At 40.3% G+C, this 20,189-nt stretch overlaps 1 pseudogene; it reads left to right on the plus strand.

Moving 5' to 3' along the window:
- The first annotated feature begins 8,669 nt into the window (after positions 1-8,669).
- LOC148840770 (uncharacterized) overlaps positions 8,670-20,189 on the plus strand; it is a 103,141-nt pseudogene continuing 91,621 nt past the window's right edge.

Here is a 20,189-nt window from a genome sequence, read left to right on the forward strand (position 1 = left end):
ATATGATAAAGGAATAAATTACTTTTTTTGTTTATTTCTTTAGCACATTTATTTGAACATTTCCATCGATTGTACAAGCACTGAAAAACTGTCCAATCCCTAGTTCGTCGGGCATTTTCTTTTAGTATAACAGACATAAAAACTCCCTTGCTTTTAACAGAGCGTTTAATAATTTCTAACAATGAAAATTATTAAACTGCGACACTTATCATTCAACTCAGAGCTCAAAATATCACAAGGATCCTCAAGAGCACAACAAAGACTGTTTTAAAAGATACTTGTACCAGATATCCAAACTTTTTTATCTACGTCTTTAAAATTTATCACACAGTAACAAGTCAAATTTCAGGGGCGTCCGTATACCGGAGATTATGGTACCGCTTCAGAAGGGTGTCAGCCAGTCAGATTCCAGTACCGGAATGATCTGTTTTATAATCGAGAATACGTAAGCACGTATCTAAATAAATTAATCATGATATTAATTTAAGGATCTAAATTTCTAAATTTATGTATCTATATAGCTGGTAGTATTACTGTATTTCACTTTCTTTGTAAACACGTTTTGTTAACACCCGAATCGCAGGTGGATTCTGTTTTTTGATCTGTTATGGTCTGTAGCTCAAATCCTGCTTAACTAAAAATTAGACACAAGAAGAGTATTATTGGACAATGTTGTGAGGCTCTGGCGGAATTTCTCTGTAAACTGAAGAGTTATAGAGGAGACAGGTTATGTATTGCTTCTTTTGACACTTGTAAAAAAAACATTCCAATGTTAATGCGACACGGAAGATAATGTGGTGTATTGGTCGTTCGTGAAAAGATTGAATCATTTAATCTCTTTACTGTGCACATTTTAATCTGCTTAGTATTGAATATTTATATGGAATTTTACCACTAATGGGAACTTTTAGTAGCTAAGCATAAAACGCAGAGGAGCATAACGAAGGTCATAAAGATCATAAACTATATTAATTTAGGAACATAAACATATTATGTAAACTGTATGTTGCTGTTATTGGTATTTTAAAGAAAAACTACACACTGATACTCAATTTCTCCCTAAACATTTTAAGCACTAAAGTCTTACATGTGGTTGACCTCCCAACCATACAGTATTACTGTAATATCTGTATTGCTGTTTCAGTGCATGTCACATGACTTGCCTCGGTTTCGTCACGGCTTAAGCAACCGATTTACAGTACTGTATAAGGGTGAGGTCGGGTGTTGAAATCCAGCAATCGCTATGAGTTTTCTTTTAACAGAAACAGGTATTTTCAAAGTAGAAGGGGACGAGCCCCGGGGACTCCAGAGGCCGTCGGGAAACAGGAGTGGGGTGGCCTAAAGGGGGGAAGGCCGCCCTTGAGCGTCTCTACCCCCGCTCCGAAAAGCCAGAAGGAGTGCTTCACCCTGCCTGCTGCCGTGGGAAGGGTTGGCCACAGCCGGGGCTTATTTCTTCCCTGCCTCATCAAGGGCAGACCCTGCCAGGCCCTCGTAGACACCGGTTTAACCATCACCAAGGGGTGCGGAAACAGGGAACTATTTACATGGAAAACGGGCGATCTCCCCAGACTGTACTCCCGTTTCACTGTTACCTGGATACCTCTTGAGAGATATCCTCTATATCCTCTTGGGGGGAATATCCTCTTGGGGGATATTCTAACAACAAGTGATTATAAGACAATTTGTCAAAGTGCAATGAAATACAATATGCTGGACAGTATGCTTCTTAAAGCGCATTACAGGATAACAACAATAACAACAACAATTTTACAAGTCCTGGGAGGAAGAATATCATCAATATTAATAATAATAATCAACTTTATTTTATATAGCGCCTTTAAAGGTGGCTTTTTAAAAAAAACTTTTTTTAAATGCATTTGCATTTGCACACAGAGCAGTGTTTACTTGAACATGGAGATGCCACACTGAATAATTCCTGCACACAACCATTGCAGCGGAATTTGCATCGTTTGGCAGGGCTATGATTCATACCAGTGGTGGTGGATTCGGAGACCAAATGTATTTACATTGGGTTGCTGTAAGTGGAGCACTAATAAGCCCAAAGCTCTACTTATTATTTTGCAAGAGAATGCATCTGACAAGCTGGACAGTATGCTTCTCAAAGTGCTTTACAGGATAACAACAACAATAACAACAACAATTTACAAGTTCTGGGAGGAAAAATATGATCAATATTAATTATAATAATAATAATAAACTTTATTTTATATAGCGCCTTTAAAGGTGGCTTCTCAAAGTGCTTTATAGGATAACAACTGTCTGAGGGTTGAAAATACCTGTGAAACCGGTTTGTTCACAAACAATACACTGTAGACACAGAGACTCAGTAGCAATAGCAATTACTGTAGCAATAACAAAATAGCAATATTATGGACACTCAATTGACTTTTTTTTTAAACTTTTTTTTGACAGCTGGTACAGCACCCCACTGTGCCAGCGCACCAGCATTATATTCTCATGTACGGGTAGAATATGTTCATTGTTTTCCAATGAAAGACAGGTTCCTTTCGCCGAAGTAAAGAGACATTAGAAGCTTGCCACACCCGGACTGTTACATCAACGCATTAGCAAGTTAGAGCTATTCCATTGAGGAGCCGGGCGCGATAATTGTTTTTTTCCTTGATTTTCTGATCTGCAAGGCCATTTGGCTGCAGCGAATGTGAATTCTGTCTGGCATTGCCAGATTGTGAAAAAAATAAATAAAAATAAAGTATTTTAATCAAGATGGAGGGTAAGGGAGTCGTCTCTATGACACTCTCCCTTATAAAATTAACGTGAAACAAAACAAAAACTAAAAATAAGGTACAATCTACAGACATTCACAACATAAACATATATTAAAACATTTACATATATTGTTAAATTATTACCTTAAATATATACTTTAAGTTACTGAAACAGCCAGTTAATAAAATCGTTGCAATTTTGTTCTTGTCTGGAGGTGGGGATATTCTGACAACAATTGATTTAAAGATAATCTGTCAAAGTGCAATGAAATACAATATTACGCTGCGTAAACATTCCGAGGTCAAATTCTTCCGCGACGGGGGTACCTTTAAAGCGCAGACGACGGCACCGAAAAACTTTGGCGCGCCCTCTCTTTAAAGCCCTGGCCAAATATGAAGACAGTACGTACAGTTATAATTCAAACTGATTTAAAACTAAACATCCTAGGTACCATGGTGGTGCTTGTGATCATTGCATTTAACCAATGAAACATCGAAAATTCATTCACATGACTTTGAGGCTGAGTTTAGAAAGCTTAACCTATCAACAACAAAGCAAAATGTACACAATAGGCTACCTCAAACTGTCAGTCACACGACTTTGTATGTCGCTTAAGCCACTCCTATTTGGCATTTTAGTTATGGAGGCGGAAAGACGCCCCCTTCTGGGTGCCTGACTTGTCGCCATCTTTAACCGTTCCGTGTCCGAGTCGCAGTAGGTAGAGACACGTTCGAAAAAAAGTTCATCCCAGCTACAGTACATTATTTTTAATATTTTTTGTGGTAAGAGGGAGCAAAACATCAGTATTTACTGCTAGTAATCAGTGTACGATTTATAGTTGAAATCTGAGCCTAAATATAAAGTTAAAATCTCAACAGACAAAGCAATGTAGGAAATGCACACACAGAAATACACGGAAAATAAATCTGTTCTGACATCTCAAATCAGTTTCGATCAAGGTCTCCAAAACGAACAAGAAAAAGAGCATTTTCAGAGAGCAATTATGCTGTATTTATGTAGAATAAGTGATTAGATTTATGAGCAATCTAATTTCTTATTCATTTGAAACAGTGAAATGTCAGCTGCAAAAGATCACCCGTTTTTCGCGCATAAAAAGAGGTTATTAACTCTTGAAATCTATTTTTATAGGTTTTAAAGTTGTGCAATGTCTAAGCCGGAACACATCATTATATCTCATTTTTTTATTTCTTTTAAAAAAAAAATAAAAATAATTTGCCCAGCCTAACAGTATTGATGTTATTGTTTAAATTTAAATGAAAATGGGGGTGACGGGAAGTCTTAATCTAAATAAAAATAAAATAAATAAAACAGGTTTCAATAGTTAATAACCATTTTTATGCTCGAAACACGGGTGATTTTTCTTCCTCCTGATCAGCTTAGAAATCTGTGTACGCTGTAAGGTTTTTACTTCTTAATTAAACTTTTAAAATACACGTTTCGAATAGAAACAACATACTGTATGCTGTTGTCTTCCTGGTATGTAGAACAGATCAGCAGGTCTTTTTTTCCCAGTCAGAAGGGTGTCAGATGGTGTCAGCCAATCACCATTCTGAAGCCCTACCGTAATCTCTGGTATAGGGAGACCCCAGAATTCTGTCCCATAGTTTAGATAGATAGATGATAGATACTTTATTGATCCCGTGAGGGAAATAAATTAAATCATTTTCATTTTAGGAAATTATGAAACGCTCGGTTAAAAGCAAGGGAGATTGTCTGTTATAGTGGACATAAAAACAACAGTTTGCTGCGGCGTTATTGGAAACCCAAATTTAACAAAAAATCATTGGCATTATATCCTAGAAGACACAGACCGGCGCCAGACTGGGAGCATGCCCGGAGTGTAAAAGAAAATGCAGACGAACTAGGGTTAGACAGTTTCCAAGTGCTTGTGCAATCGATGGAAATGTTCAAATAAATGTGCAAAAGAAATAAACAAAAAAAATCATTTATTCCTTTATCATATTGGCTAGCTAATGTCCTCTCGTTGCTAGTTAGTGGCTGTGTTTCCGCGTTGCATAGCAACAAGTGACTATATTCTCAGGTGGAGGAACGTAAACAGCTTAATTTTCGTGTAAATAATTTTTTTAAAATTAAAATTCATTCTATACAGCAATCGCATACTTGGGGACCGTTTCATAAAACTTTGATGCTTAAAATGTTTAGGGAGAAATGGAAGACTGGTGTGTATTTTTTATTTAAACTACCAAGACCAGCCATATACAGTACAGTTTACATACAGTAATATGTTTATGTTCCTAAATTAATGTCGTTTATGACCTTCAGATGCGTTATGCTCCTCTTCTTTTTATGCTCAGCTACTAAAATTTCCCTTTAGTGGTAAAATTTCATATAAATATTCAATACTAAGCTGATTAAAATGTGCACAGTAAAGAGATTCAATGATTAAATCTTTTCACTACCGACCAATGCACCATGAGTGCCCCTTTCGATCATTTTGGCCAGCCAATCACTAACCGCGGTGCCCCGTGGTGGCTTGTGGGTAGTTGCGTGCGGTACAGGTTTGTACCATGCATTTTGAATGGTTGCATCTGTATATTATTATAAGTCATACATCTGTGTCTGCTTAAATTTCATAGGTGTTAAAACGCGGCGAAAATGTGGACTGGTGCCTGTGATTGATTCAGCAACAGACCTCTATGAATATTATTAAGAAAAATGTTTTTTTATTAACGGTATCGCTATAAGAAAATTTATCTTTTCTTTATAGCGGCGTGTTCACAAACCATTTTGAGGGTTTTATTTTTCCACAATGCAGAGTTAAGAACATTTAAATTTTGCGTAAAATACATGTAGTGATTATAAATAAAAACTTTAAGACCAGTCCGTTAAAATATAAAGAACAACACCACATCATTTGTGGCAAACTTTTGAAAAGCTGTCGAAAATGTGTCATTAAAAATAAGCTAAATGTGTCTTATTAAATTATTTTTAAAACTTTAAGACCAGTCCGTTAAAATATTGTAACGCATACGGCCACCAGTAAGTGTGTAAGAGCCGGCTTACCAGAGCGGTGACGTTACAGCACTTCCCTGTGATAGCAGAGGCTGCAGCCGCTGGGCTGAGGGGATATCTCTCTTTAGCTCAATAGGCTGGGTCCCTGTTGAGTGATACCGGAGGCCTGGGTTTGAGTCCCCGATAGTGGGGGGCAGACGTGATGCGGCAGTGGCGAGGGTGCCCACGTGAACCCCGAAGCGTTACAATATAAAGAACAACACATCGTTTGTGTTGTGTGTTAGTACTTTTAAAGTTTAAAGACTTTTACAATCACGGTTCGTGGAAAGTCATTTCAAACTTTTGAAAAGCTGTCGTCATGAATGTGTCATTAAAAATAAGCTGATAAGTGATTACTTTGCGCTCTCGATAAAACACGTGTGGTTTTGGGGGCATGGGGATATGGTGGGTCATTCTAAAACATCACAACCAAATGAAAAATGTTTTGAGTTATGTGGGCGCAGTTACGATGTTGGCGTTATTCTTAAATGCGCCGACTTGTCGGTGTTGAAGCATGTCACTTGAGGTGTCAGACTCACTTTGAGTGGCGAAACATCGGATTCCTCTGCTCTGCAATGTGAAGAGATTGGTCTGCTAAAATATTTTTTCTGATCGTGGAAAAATTGTTGTTTCAATCTGCGCTTAGTGTATGTCATTTTCAACACTTGGTCTTCTTTTTAGCAAAAGCTGACCCCACCCTCTGCGGCGTGTGACAGTGGCTGTCATGTGAGCTCGGACGGCGAATCGGGAGTTGGTGAACCGTCAACGCCTGATGATGAAGATTCGTTACAAATGGTAAATATTAAACCGTTGCTGGCACTGAGGAAACGAAAAACCCTAACTCAAAAGAGGAGTTAAATGGTAAATATTTTAGGTAAAAAGCATGCCTGTTTATTTTGTTAAGCCTTCCTTTTCTTTTTCCTTTAATAGAATAACGAATAACGAAGAGGTCGACGCATCAATCTTCAAACTACCATCGTGCTTGAATGTTTCGTGTCTATGCTTGTGTGTTCGTCAAAATGTTAATAATGATGATGCTCAACCAAGTTTAGCTAACGATGTCCCTAATGCACGCGATGTTATGGCCCAGATTGTAAAGGCGGTAGTTTGTTGCATCTTCAACCACTGTTTAAAGGGGGTTCTGGTTGATGAATGCCCGGCCTGTTTGATTAACCACCCCGGTCAACGGGGTCACACATGTCTGGCTGTCGGCTACACAGATGGGTTTGAAGATGTGACGTTTGCCGCGTTAGAAATTTATAAGTCTCTCAGTTTAGCCTGAATTTTATTGGCTGTTCTGTACATCGCCAGGGGCCTGGGTCCATGCACCATTACAAATAATACTGAGCGGTGTATAAAACACCTGCTGAGAAACATAATTGACGACCACACGCCACACGAGCATGTACGCTCCTTACTTGACCAGGTAGATGAAAAAATAGTAGACGTGACTTTTCATGCGTTGCAAAAGAAACATTATACGTATTTTTACAGACACAGATGTGCCATCGTTCGAAGAATGAAGAATTTCGAATGTATATGTCGGAATTCTTACAAAGAGTGCTTTACCCACTTCTTTCTGCAAAGCTTGATATGAAAATCAATGAGTCGAATGCTAAGGTCCTTAAATTTGTTAAAGAGATAGATGTGTATGTCAAGAACATGAGTGAAATTACAGCCCTTCTGTTGTTTTCAGATCAGAAATGGAAGCCTGACGAATTCAGCTGTGTGTATTCCAAAATACAACGTGTTTTGCATAGAACCTGTGGTAACACCATCCCTCTGGTTACTCAGGCAAATTATTTTGCTCTGTTAGACCAGGTCGCCCGGTGCGGTTCTCATGGTTTTAGATATGGGGAGCGGAAGGGCATTATGAACGCGTTTTCAGATGCAGCAAAGTTTCTGAGCAATGTTGGGGTGATAGTTACCTGTACCGAACTAATTTTCCACACCAACATTTAATTGGTGATTGCAAACAGGAGTCTGTAACATGTGTGAAAAGTTCAAAAGTGTGTGTTGTGATGTTTCTGTGTTTGAAAGCCTACTAATGAAATAAAGTGGTTCACATTTCACATGCTATTTGTCCTGGGAGTTCTTTCCGTGAGACGTTATGCGGTCAGTGTGTGTGTGTGAGTGATTACACGCCCTTGATGGTTTTTTGAGACACGCTGTCCGGGTCAACCACTCTGACACCCGGCCATGGCAGGTACCGCTCACACCCCGGGATCTCGCGGCCCTCACCAGACTCCCCACGCCGCCATAACTCCCCGATTCCCTAGAGTTATTATAGAGCACGCTCAACCCTGCGGCAGACATGATCACTTTCCAACCCTAATACATGCTTTCATACACTTATTTATAAATCGAGGGATGCGGTGGCAGGGGCATTTGGACCCTGAAGCTCAGGACCGCTCGGTGGGGGATGGCGGGACATCCGACCCTTAGCGACTCACCATTGGCTCAGGAGGAGGCGGGACATCCGACCATAACAACACACCATTGGATGACAAGGGGGCGGGTCATCCACCCCACCGTGGACTCCCATTAGCTGAAAAAGGGGGCGTAGCTCCTGTCATAAAGGTTTGACGAAAGGTGTCGCTTTATACTACTCACAGGCATGAACAAATTGAAAAGCAGAAGCCCTGGAAATGGAGGAGCAGCATCAGCAGCTGCATCAGATCTCCCCAGATTTCCAGGATGTTGGTGCCCAGGATGCGACATGGCATACTGAGATCGACTTCTGCTCTTTTAGACAAGTTTAAATGTGAGAAGTTGACAGATTTATCAGGAAGGATGGTGATTGTGAGAATGTTTAATGAGTTGGTGTCTAGATTTTGTATGGTTAAGGGTGGTCCTGTGAAGGTTTTGGATGACGGTGGAATTTGGACATGTGCCTGGAGAGTACCGGTAAGCCTGTATGAACACATAGGGGGGTTTGGGGGATATAAGCACATACCTTCACAAATTGTATTAGGGGAAAATAGGGGCCTGGTTTTCTATCAGGGACAGCCGAAATTGTGTAGACGGTGCGGGGAGCTGGGTCATTTGGTGGAGGCATGCACACAAGTGGTATGTGGGAACTGTAAAGAAGTGGGCCATAGTTTTGAGGAGTGTACAAATGGGAGGAAGTATAATTTGTGTGGTAGTGGGGAGCACTTGTTTAAGAATTGTCCAAACTCTTTTGCAAACAAACTGAAAAAGGAAAATTTGGTGCGCGCCTTTGTAGGAAGTGGGGTGGAGGAAGAGGAGGAGGGTGAGGAAAACTTAGAGAAACAGGGTGAAACTGGTAAAGTGGCTGGGGGAATAATAGGTGAAACTGAGGAAGGAGGGGGAAGTGAAAGTAAGGGGGAAGGTTTGCACGAAGAGGCAGACAAGTATGGAAAGGGGGGTTATAAGGAAGTAGAGGAGGAGAGTGTGGGTGATACCAGTAATGAGGGAAATGAAGGGAGCTCTTGTGAACGGGAAGAGTTTTCTTCAGTGGCGGACAAAACCTCCTCTGATGAGGAGCCATCAGATATTGAGGCACAAGATATGGGGACAACACACAAAAGGGTGATATCGGAATCATCTGATTCAGAGGGGGACATCACTCCAGGTGGTAAGGTAAGAGAGAGTACGGTAGAGAATGTTTCATGGCCAGTTTGGATACAGTCACCAACCAGTCCAGATGATCACAGAGAGTTCCCTCTTGAAGCACCGAATCAAAAACCTTATGTGGAAGATAGTTTAGGAATAAGTGTGGGGGAAGGTAAGGAGAAGAAGAAGAAAAAGAAAAAGAAGAAGTCTAATTTAGACTCCTGGAAGGGGGAAGAGGGCTTTGGTTTGTAGTCTTAGTGTTTTCCCCATTGATTACTTATGGCTCTGAAACTAGCAGTACTAAACGTAAGGGGCATGTACTCTTTGGAAAAAGCGGCAATAGTGCTGGGATTTTTGGAAAACGTGGTGGCTGATATAATTCTTTTGCAGGAATGTGGATTGCCTTATAAGAGGACCTATGCAGAGATGGAGAGTAGGTGGCGATTGGGCCCTTCTTTATGGAGCATTTCAAACAGAAACGAATCGGACGGACTTGCAATTTTAATCAAGAATAGAAATTGACTATTAATGACTCCAAAGTGATTCAGCTGGGACGGATGATGGCAACAATGCTCACCTTCCAAACCGTGAAGCTTCATCTGGTTAACGTGTACTGCCCGACCGACAAACAAAACCGTTATGATATGCTTTGCGAACTCAGGAACTTGGTCTTAGGTAAGGATCATATACTGTAGTTATAGCGGGGGATTTTAATTGTATATTGGAGGAAAGGGATAAACTGAATAGGAGACTGGATAAGACATCGAAATTACTTAGAGATTTGTGTGTGGATTTTAAATTAAGTGATGTTTTTAAGAACTATAATCAAGGGGGTGGGAATTTTACGTGTTATAGACCCAATGGGACCCAAGCATCACGAATAGATTTTGTTTTTACAATGGGTTTTAAGGGAGCTCCGGAGGGTGTGAAGCCGGTGTTTATTTCAGACCACTGCCTTTTGACTTGCGCACTCTCTTTACCTATCCAAGTTGAAGTGGGGAAAGGGTATTGGAAGTTGAATACATCCCTTCTAGCTGACAGAGGAATTAGAGAAGTCTAAAAGAGGAACTTTTTGGAGTGGTGTTCTCTGAAAGACTCCTTTGAGACAATGGGGCAGTGGTGGGAGATGGTGAAAGAGCGGACAAAGTCCTTTTTCCTATCTGTCGGGAGGGCAAGGAGTCGGAGAAACAATAGAGTGGAAAGGGGTCTTCAGAAGAGACTCCAAAGATATTATGCTTTGTTGCCAGAAGGGTGGGATTTTGCAAGAGAAATTCAAGAGGTGAAACTGCAGCTTGCAGCTTTGGCTGAGGAGAGGGCAAGGAGAGTGATATTCCATAGTAAGGTAAGAGATCTGGAAGAAGGGGAAAAGTGGACAAGGTTTTTTTTTTTTCAAAAGTTCTAGTTGGAGGAGGACAGATGAATGGGCTACAAGGTGAGGATGGCAATCTTAAGGTCTCAACTCAGGACATGGTAGCTACGGCAGAGAGTTTTTATGGAGATTTATTAGGACCGAAGAAGACTTCTGTATTATTGCAAGATAGGTTTGTGAGGGGAATGCAAAAGACAGGGAAGGAGTGGTCAGGCTTGTCTCCAGAGTTGAACCTGGAAGAATTAACAGCAAGTCTACATACCTGCAAGTCGGGGAAGACACCGGGTGTGGATGGACTTCCCTTTGAGTTTTACAATAGGTTTTGGGATATTTTGGGGACTGATTTGTGGAAGGTTTTAAAGGAATTCAATGATCTAGAAAAGCTGCCAGAGACCTTTAGAATGGGAGTAGTGAAACTCCTCTATAAGAAAGGGGATCATACGTACTTGAAGAACTGGAGACCCATAACCTTATTGAACTGTGATTTGAAGTTGTATGCCAAGTGTTTGACACTACGCTTGAAAAAAGCACTGGGAAGCGTCATTCACCCAGATCAATCATGTGCGGTGGTGGGGAGGCGTATCACGGACAACTTTGTATTGCTTTGTGACACCATCTGTTACACAAGAGGCAGAGGCATTCAGCTGCGTTTACTAAATTTAGACTTTGAGAAAGCTTATGACCGGGTCTCACACGAGTACTTGTTTAAAGTACTCCAAAAGATGGGAATTCTGCAGGGGTTCGTAGAGAGGGTGGGACTGCTGTATAGGGATGTCAACAACAGAATAATTGTTAATGGGGTTCTATCCAAAGCAGTGAGAATCAGCTGCGGTGTCCGACAGGATGTACGTTATCGCCGATCCTCTTTGTTTGCTGTATTGAGCCACTAGCACAGGCATTGAGGAGGGACGTGGGAATAAAGGGAGTAGTCATTCCAGGCAGCGGGGGCCTAGAGGTTAAGACAGTATTACCTATGGATGATGTGTCAATTTTATGTTCTGACTACAAGAGCATAGATCTAGCTCTGCGAGTCACTGAGGATTATTGCGCAGTATCAGGTGCAAAACTAAACAGAGACAAGTCAGAACTTATGCTTTTTAACGGTTGGCATGAGGAGGTGCCAGAAGATCTGGGAGTTAGAGTTCGTACGGATAGTGTTAAAGTACTGGGAATCATCTTTGACGGGCAGGGGTCCGGGGACAGGAATTGGGTGGGAATAGTTAAAACTGTGCAGAAAAAATTTGGGTTTTGGTCCTTGCGATCTCTGACTTTGCAGGGCAGAGTACTGGTCATAAAGGCAGTGGTCCTACCCTTGATTTTGTATGTTGGCTTAGTGTTCTTCCCATCAAAATCAGTACTAGCAGTACTTAACAGGCTTCTGTTTCATTTTTTTCGGGGTTCAAAATGGGAGAGGGTCCGGAGAGAGGTGCTTACAAGAAGGGTGGAGGCAGGGGGTGTAGGGATGCCAGACATATTTCTATTCCTGATATGTAATTATGTGGCTAGCCATTTTCGAATTGCCACTATGACGTGGGAAAACTTTTTAAGTAGGTTTTTATTTGGGTCATACTTGAGGAGGTTGGGTCTTTCTATTCCCTTAACAGTACCTGTCTCATTTGAGCCGCCTTATGCTTACTATAGGATTTTTTTGTTTTTAAGGCAAAGGGCGTTGGAATCAGAGACACTGGCCTTCCTAGTGACGTCAAGGGCATTAGAAGGTATTGTACAGGGCAGGGCCCAAGTATGCCATGTCCGCAGCCTCATAGATGAGGACCGCAAAGCTGTTTGGGGACGTATTGTCCGCTCTGGGTTGTTGAACAGGCACCATGACATGCCCTGGCTGATTGCTCAAGGATCTTTAGCCACAAGAGAAGTAATGTTCTCGAGAGGAATGGGGAAAACAGCTTGTTGTCCCATGAATGGATGTGACCAGCCGGAAACAACCCACCACATACTGTGGGACTGTGGAGCAGCACAGGAGATATGGAGGAGAAGGGCCAGCTGGATGGCTTGTTTCCTAGGAGACATTGGGCTGTTGGCCCAGGCAGTGCTGTATGGCCAGGGCCTGGGAGCTCTACCAAGAAAAAAGGAGAGTAGAGCCTGGAAGGCGATCTGGTGGAGGCGCAACATCAAAATAAGGAAAGGAGTGATGTCTTCCTCTCTGGCAGTACTGTACACCGCAGCATGGTATCTTCGGGACTATCTGCTACTTCATCAGAGAACCTTCAATGGAGAGAAAGTGAGAGCCTTTTGAAAGATGAACTCTTGGCTGGGACAAGACTGCCTTAGCCAGTGCTGGTCCGCGGTGCCATAGGCTCACCAGCTCAGACCGAGGCTTATTGTTTAAGGTATACTCTGCCCTGTACAAGACTACGGAATGCTTTGGAAGAGGTGTATTTGTCTTTAAGGCCTTTAAATTGTAAACCTTGATCGTTTTTTGTTACCTGTCCTTTCTAACCCCTTGGTGTTTCTCTCGCTCTCTCGGGTCAATTGATCATTAGCTCGAAAGTTTCAGTGCTTTGTGTATATTCTAATGGCAGTGGGGGCAGGGTGTGTGGGAACAGGTTTGGTTGAAATTGCATTGGAGATCTATGTTCTTCACACCTGAAACATTTTCTCTGAAAGCATTTTCTTCCCAGTTTAGCCGATCTTGTTACAGCATGTTACAGTTCACTATTATTAACCATATTAATTTAAAGTGCTTAATGCCATTTTTTGACCACACACGGATATTCTTATGTCCATATCTTCGCAAGGGAATCAGTGCAAATTGCAATACTAATTAAATGACCGCGGGCACTTTCCACCCCCTCTGACAGCAGGAACATTCCTATTCTTAGCTCAGCAGCTCATTACAATATAGGGTGTTCAAACCAGTTTTTTTTACACAGTGACACAGCGTCGCGTTGTGAATCTGTTTTTTCGTGTTTACAAAGAAAGTGGAATACAGTGATACTACCAGCTATATAGATACATATGTTTAGATATTTAGACCCTTAAATTATTATCATTATTAATAATAATGATAATAATGATAATCAGCCAGTGAAAGCTCTGTTGTCCTTCACATGAATGCCTGAAACATTTTACCGAACCTAGGATTTACACTATATTCCCCATTATAAAATGGATAATTCCGGTCCTGAAGTCTGATTGCCTGACATACATTCGAAGAAGTCCTATATTTTCTACTATAGGCACATCCCGGAATTTTGACTTCACTGTGTAATGAAGAAATTTTAAAGACTACTTCTTAGCGTAGATAAAAAAGCTTGGATTCCCATGGACAGAATCTTATACACATATATTTTTCTGTTGTCTTTGTTGATCTCTTGAGGATCCTTGTGATATTTTGAGCTTTCTTTGAATGATAAAAGTGTCGCAGTTTAAATCATTTGCGTTGTTAGAAATTATGAAAGGCTCTGTTAAAAGCAAGGGAGTATTTATATCTGTTATAGTAAAAGAAAATGCCCGACGAACAAGGGATTGAACAGTTTTTCAGTGCTTGTACAATCGATGGAAATGTTCAAATAAATGTGCTAAAGAAATAAACAAAAAAAGTCATTTATTCCTTTATCATATTGGCTAGGATGTTCCATCCTTGTTAGTTAGATCAACGAAATGCTGTGGTGTTACTTTTTGTCGATGAAAAAATAAAGTCTTTTCATTTAAAATGATGGTTACAAATAGTGTGGACCAGCGTAATACTTTGAGTTTTACTGGTGGAGCTCATACAGCTGTGCCTGGATATCTTGGTCAAATATTCGGCTAGTGTGTATTGTCTGTTTAGGGTTCTGTAGCATTCCACACGGCTGGGCAGCTTGTTCCCCCCTCCCGCCCCTCTCTGTGTACACAGAGAGGGGCAGGAGGGGGGAACAAGCTGCCCAGCCGTGTGGTTGAAGCTGATACCCTGGATACTCTCCAGACACAGCTGTATGAGCTCCACTAGCCAGGACAGGAGGCTCTACTGTACACAGAGAGGGGTGCTGCAACCAGTCCAACCCCAGGATACAGTCCTCGCGGACTGGGGCAAGGTAGAAGGGGTGTTTCACCCTCGCAGCCCCAAAGTGCACGGTGAGAGCCCTGGGGGTCCGGCTGCCTCGGTGCCCGGCAGGACACCAGGCCGCAGCAGGGTGATGGTTAAACCGGTGTTGACGAAGGCCTGGCAGGGTCTGCACTCGGTGAGGCAGGGAAGGAATAAGCCCCGGCTGTGGCCAACTCTTCCCACAGGAGGCGGGGTGATGCGCTCCTTCTGACTTTCCGGCGCGGGGGTAGTGTCGCTCAAGGGTGGCCTTTCCCCCTTTAGGCCGCCCCGCTCCCGTTTCCCGACAGCATCCGGAGTCCCCAGGGCTGGGGGAACCGGTGGTTCTCTGAGTCCGACATCATCGGCCGTTCACTGTCCATCCTCCCGCTTCTGACACCAATGTAATGAATTTGGGTTTGTTAAGAAACTTGTGGAGTTAAAAACTGCGCTTTATTTGTTCTCCGTCACCACCGCCAGCAGCACTCCCGTGCCCAGATGAGAGAGAGAGAGAAACACCAAGGGGTGCGGAACCAGGGAACTATTTACATGGAAAATGGGCAATCTCCCCAGACTGTACGCCTGTTTCACTGTTACCTGGATACCTCTTGTGGGATATCCTCTATATCCTCTTGGGGGGAAGATCCTCTTGGGGGATATTCTAACAACAAGTGATTATAAGACGATCTGTCAAAGTGCAATGAAATACAATATGCTGGACAGTATGCTTCTCAAAGTGCTTTACGGGATAACAACCATAACAACAACAATTTTACAAGTCCCGAGAGGAAGAATGTCATCAATATCAATAAACTTTATTTTATATCGCGCCTTTAAAGGTGGCTTTTTTAAAAAAAAAAACTTTTTTAAATGCGTTTGCATCTGCACACAGAGAAGTGTTTACTTGAACATGGAGATGCCATACTGAATAATTCCTGCACACAACCATTGCAGTGGAATTTGCAAAGACAAAATGTATTTACATTGGGTTGCTGTAAGTGGAGCACTAATAAGCCCAAAGCTCTACTTATTATTTTACAAGAGAATGCACCTGACAAGCTGGACAGTATGCTTCTCAAAGCGCTTTACAGGATAACAACAACAACAACAATAACAACAATTCACAAGTTCTGGGAGGAAAAATATGATCAATGTTAATAATAGTAATAAACTTTATTTCATATAGCGCCTTAAAAGGTGGCTCCTCAAAGTGCTTTACAGGATAACAACCGATGAAACAACAGTGGCTGGGGGTTGAAAATACCTGTGAAACCGGTTTGTTCACAAACAATGTACTGTACACACAGAGACTCAGTAGCAATAGCAATTAGCAATATCAAAATAGCAATACAATTGACTTTTTAAAAAAAATAACTTTTTTTGACAGCTGGTTTTTGTTGACAGCTTGACACAAGTTTATCAGTGAAAAGACCACGGACATTCTTCCTCCCCCCTACATTCTCAGAGTAGAATAGAATTTATTATTAGCACAATTTATTACAGTGCTAAATTTGATATTATTGATTACTGATAGTTTATGCTAGCACATAGATTTCTTAACGCGAGAAGTACTACTGTAAGTACTGTAAGTACTTACTGTACTTACTGTACTATACTTAAGTACTACTACTGTAAGCAAAAAAAAGGGGTTTTGGAGGGGGGGAGGTGTCTTTCGCTGGAAGACTCGCCTCCTTCTACTTTGAAAATACCTGTGAAACCGGTTTAATTCGTCACAGCCAGCACTCCCGCAGAGAGTGATGAAAACTGCGCAGCGCCAGGCGAATGCAAATTAATATGTTGGGCTTTTGGGCTCAGGTGGATTTGCGCCCTACAGTTCAACCTGCGGTACCGCTGTGTACTGTACATACAGTACGAACATGTGTTATTTTGAAATATAAAAAAATGTCAATATACTGTAGTGTCTATAATATTTGCTATTTTAATTTTTCAAAGAAGTGTTTCTGTTAAAAGAAAACTCATAGCGATTGCTGGATTTGAACACCCAACCACACCCTTATACAGTACTGTAAAACAGTTGCTTAAGCCGTGACACCACCGTGGCAAGTCATGTGATGTGCACTGAAACAGCAATACAGATATTACAGTAATATGGTCGGACGGTCAACCACATGTGAGACTGGTGCTTAAAATGTTTAGGGAGAAATTGAGTATCGGTGTGTATTTTTTCTTTAAAATACCAAATAACAGCAACATACAGTTTACATAATATGTTTATGTTCCTAAATTAATATCTTTATGACCTTTATGACCTTCGTTATGCTCCTCTGCATTTTATGCTCAGCTACTAAAATTTCCCGTTATTGGTAAAATTCCATATAAATATTCAATACTAAGCGGATTAAAATGTGCACAGTAAAGAGATTATTAACATTGACAAATTTAGCCAATTTCCGCCTGGAATTTCCTCCTCCTTAAACATTTGTTATATCTCTGCAGCAGAACATAGCAGGAGCCTGGTTCAGGTCTTAAATTGAAGCTAAATCTTTTCACTAACGACCAATACACCACATTATTTTCCGTGTTGCATTAACATTGGAATGTTTTTTTTTACAAGTGTCAAAAGAAGCGATTCACAACCTGTCTCCTCTATAAGTTTACAGAGAAATTCCTCCAGAGCCTCACAACATTGTCCAATAATACTCTTCTTGTGTCTAATTTTTAGTTAAGCAGGATTTGAGCTACAGACCATAACAGACCAAAAAACAGAATCCACCTGCGATTCGGGTGTTAACAAAACGTGTTTACAAAGACAGTGAAATAAAGTAATACTACCAGCTATATAGATTTAGATATTTAGATCCTTAAATTACTATCATTATTAATTTATTTAGATACATGATTACATATTCTCGATTATGAAACAGATGATTCCGGTCCTGTAATCTGACTGGCTGACACCCTTCTAAAGCGGTACCATAATCTCTGGTATACGGACGCCCCAGAAATTTGACTTTTTACTGTGTATGAAATTTTAAAGATTACTTCTTAGCGTAGATAATAAAGCGTAGATAAAAAGCTTGGATTCTCATGTATCTGATACAAGTATCTTTTAATACAGTCTTTGTTGTGCTCTTGAGGATCCTTGTGATGTTTTGAGCTCTGGTTGAATGATAAGTGTCGCCAATTTAAATAATTTCCGTTGTTAGAAATTATGAAACGCTCTGTTAAAAAGAGAGTTTTTATGCACATTATAGTAAAAGAAAATGCCTGACAAAGTAGGGTTTGGACAGTTTCCAAGTGCTTGTACAAATGTGCTAAAGAAATGAACTAAAAAAAGTCATTTATTCCTGTCATATTGGCTAGCTAATGTCCTGTCCTCGTTAGTTAGATCAACGAAATGCTGTGGTGTTTGTCAAAGAAAAAAATAAAAGTCTTTTCATTTAAAATGACGGTTAGAAAGAATGTGGAGCAGCGTAATACTTTGAGTTTACAGCTTGTCCAAAGTTATTCATTTTTAATACTATTAGTAATATCTTCGGTAAAGGCTTTGATGCATAAAATATTTCTGCATAATTAAAATATTTATGATAAAGTTAGGTTGTGTACTTTTGCCCAACTGTGCAATCTTGCTTTCATAAAATATACCAACTTTTTAATGACTGATGATTAACATGCTGTAATACACAGTTTAAATTTAAAAGCTCAAATGCTGTACATGAGAGGTTAAGCTTTATTGACTCCTCCTGGCAGTTTTACAAGGTTTACAAGATTCAGGATACTTTCAGTAACATCAAATAACGCGTTACACCGCATGAAACTGCGTTTGGATGCGACTCGCCCACCGAGGTGTACCGCGAAATACCCCACGCATTTTGAATGGCTGCATCTGTACCTGAACACTAAGTTAGGGTTAGGGTTAGGAGTCTTAGAAAGCATAGAGGATGTGTGATGGCATGGTTGTGTTTTAGGTCAGAAATGAAATTTAGGAAAAGTGATATTTCAAAGTCATCTACACATTTTTTTTCTTGCATGTATGGATCTATATGCAGAAAGGTCCTAATTGGGAATATTGTCTTAATTGCCCAAAATGCAGAAGCTTGAAAGAAATGGGCTTAATCTTTTCAATCTGTTGCATTTGGTATTACATGCACTGGTATTTTAACAGATACAACTAAAATGTGTTGGGTATAACTGACTCTTAAACTGTTTAACCCTGAAACCATGCTCATTGACAACACCATTCAACACAACATTTTCAATGACAGTATACTTGTCCAAAAACCCCTAGCTAGGGTTAGGATTAGGATTCATAGAAAGGTTAAAGAAGGTTTGATGACATGGTTGTGTTTTAGGCCTGAAATGAAATTTAGGAAAAGTGATATTTCAAAGTTATCTTCACATTTTTTTCTTGCATACTGTATACTGATGAATCTATACACTGCATGACCCAAACTGGGAATGTTGTCTAAATTTCCCTAAAAGCCAACATTTGAAAGAATGGGGTCAAGCTTTCCTTACTATTGCATTTGGTATTATATGCACTGGCATTTTAACAGAAACAGCTATATGTCATTGGGTATTCCTGACTCTTTGCCTACTTAACCCTGAAACCATGCTCATTGAGAACACCATTCTACTCAACATTTTCAATTACAGTATACTTGTCCAAAAATAATATTGTACCATAATTGACACATTTTCTTTGTTTTGGAAGGGTTGTTTAGTCTTTTTAAACTAATATTGCAATGCTCTAAGTTATATTTTCCTCTCAAATGAGTGGAAGTTTGCATTAATTCATTGAAGAAAACCTGAACCCTTACCTAAAAAACCTTTAGCTAGGATTAGGATTCTTAGAAAGCACAGAGGATGTTTCATTTTATGGTTGTGTTTTAGGCTAGAAATGAAATTTAGGAAAAGTGATAATTCAAAGTTATCTACACATTTGTATTCTGCATGTATGGATCTATATGCAGAAAGGCCCTAATTGGGTCTATTGTCTAAATTGCCCTAAAACCAAAAGTTTGAAATAAGGGTTTAAGCTTTTCTAACTGTTGCATTTGCCGTTACATGCACTGGTATTTTAACATATACAGCGAAAATGTAATAGATACAACTGACTCTTAAATTATTTAACCTTGAAACCATGCTCATTGAGAGCACCATTCAACACAAAATCTTCATTTATCGTATACTTTTCAAAAAATAAAGTTTCACCATAGCTTATATGTTTTCTTTGCTATGCTAAAGGTAAAAAGTCTTTTCACACTCAGACTGTATTTTGATGCTCTGAGTTATATTTTTCTCTCAAATGAGTGGAAGCTTGCATCAATTCTTAGAAGAAAACCTGAATCCTAACGCTAACCACCCAAACCCTTATCTAGGGTTAGGGTTAGGAGTCTTAGAAAGCATAGAGGATGTGAGATGGCATTGTTTTGTTTAAGGCCAGAAATGAAATTTAGGAAAAGTAATATTTCAAAGTCA

Source organism: Atractosteus spatula, chromosome 1 (genome assembly GCF_055471065.1).
Source record: "Atractosteus spatula isolate fAtrSpa1 chromosome 1, fAtrSpa1.hap1, whole genome shotgun sequence".
NCBI lineage: Eukaryota > Metazoa > Chordata > Actinopteri > Semionotiformes > Lepisosteidae > Atractosteus > Atractosteus spatula.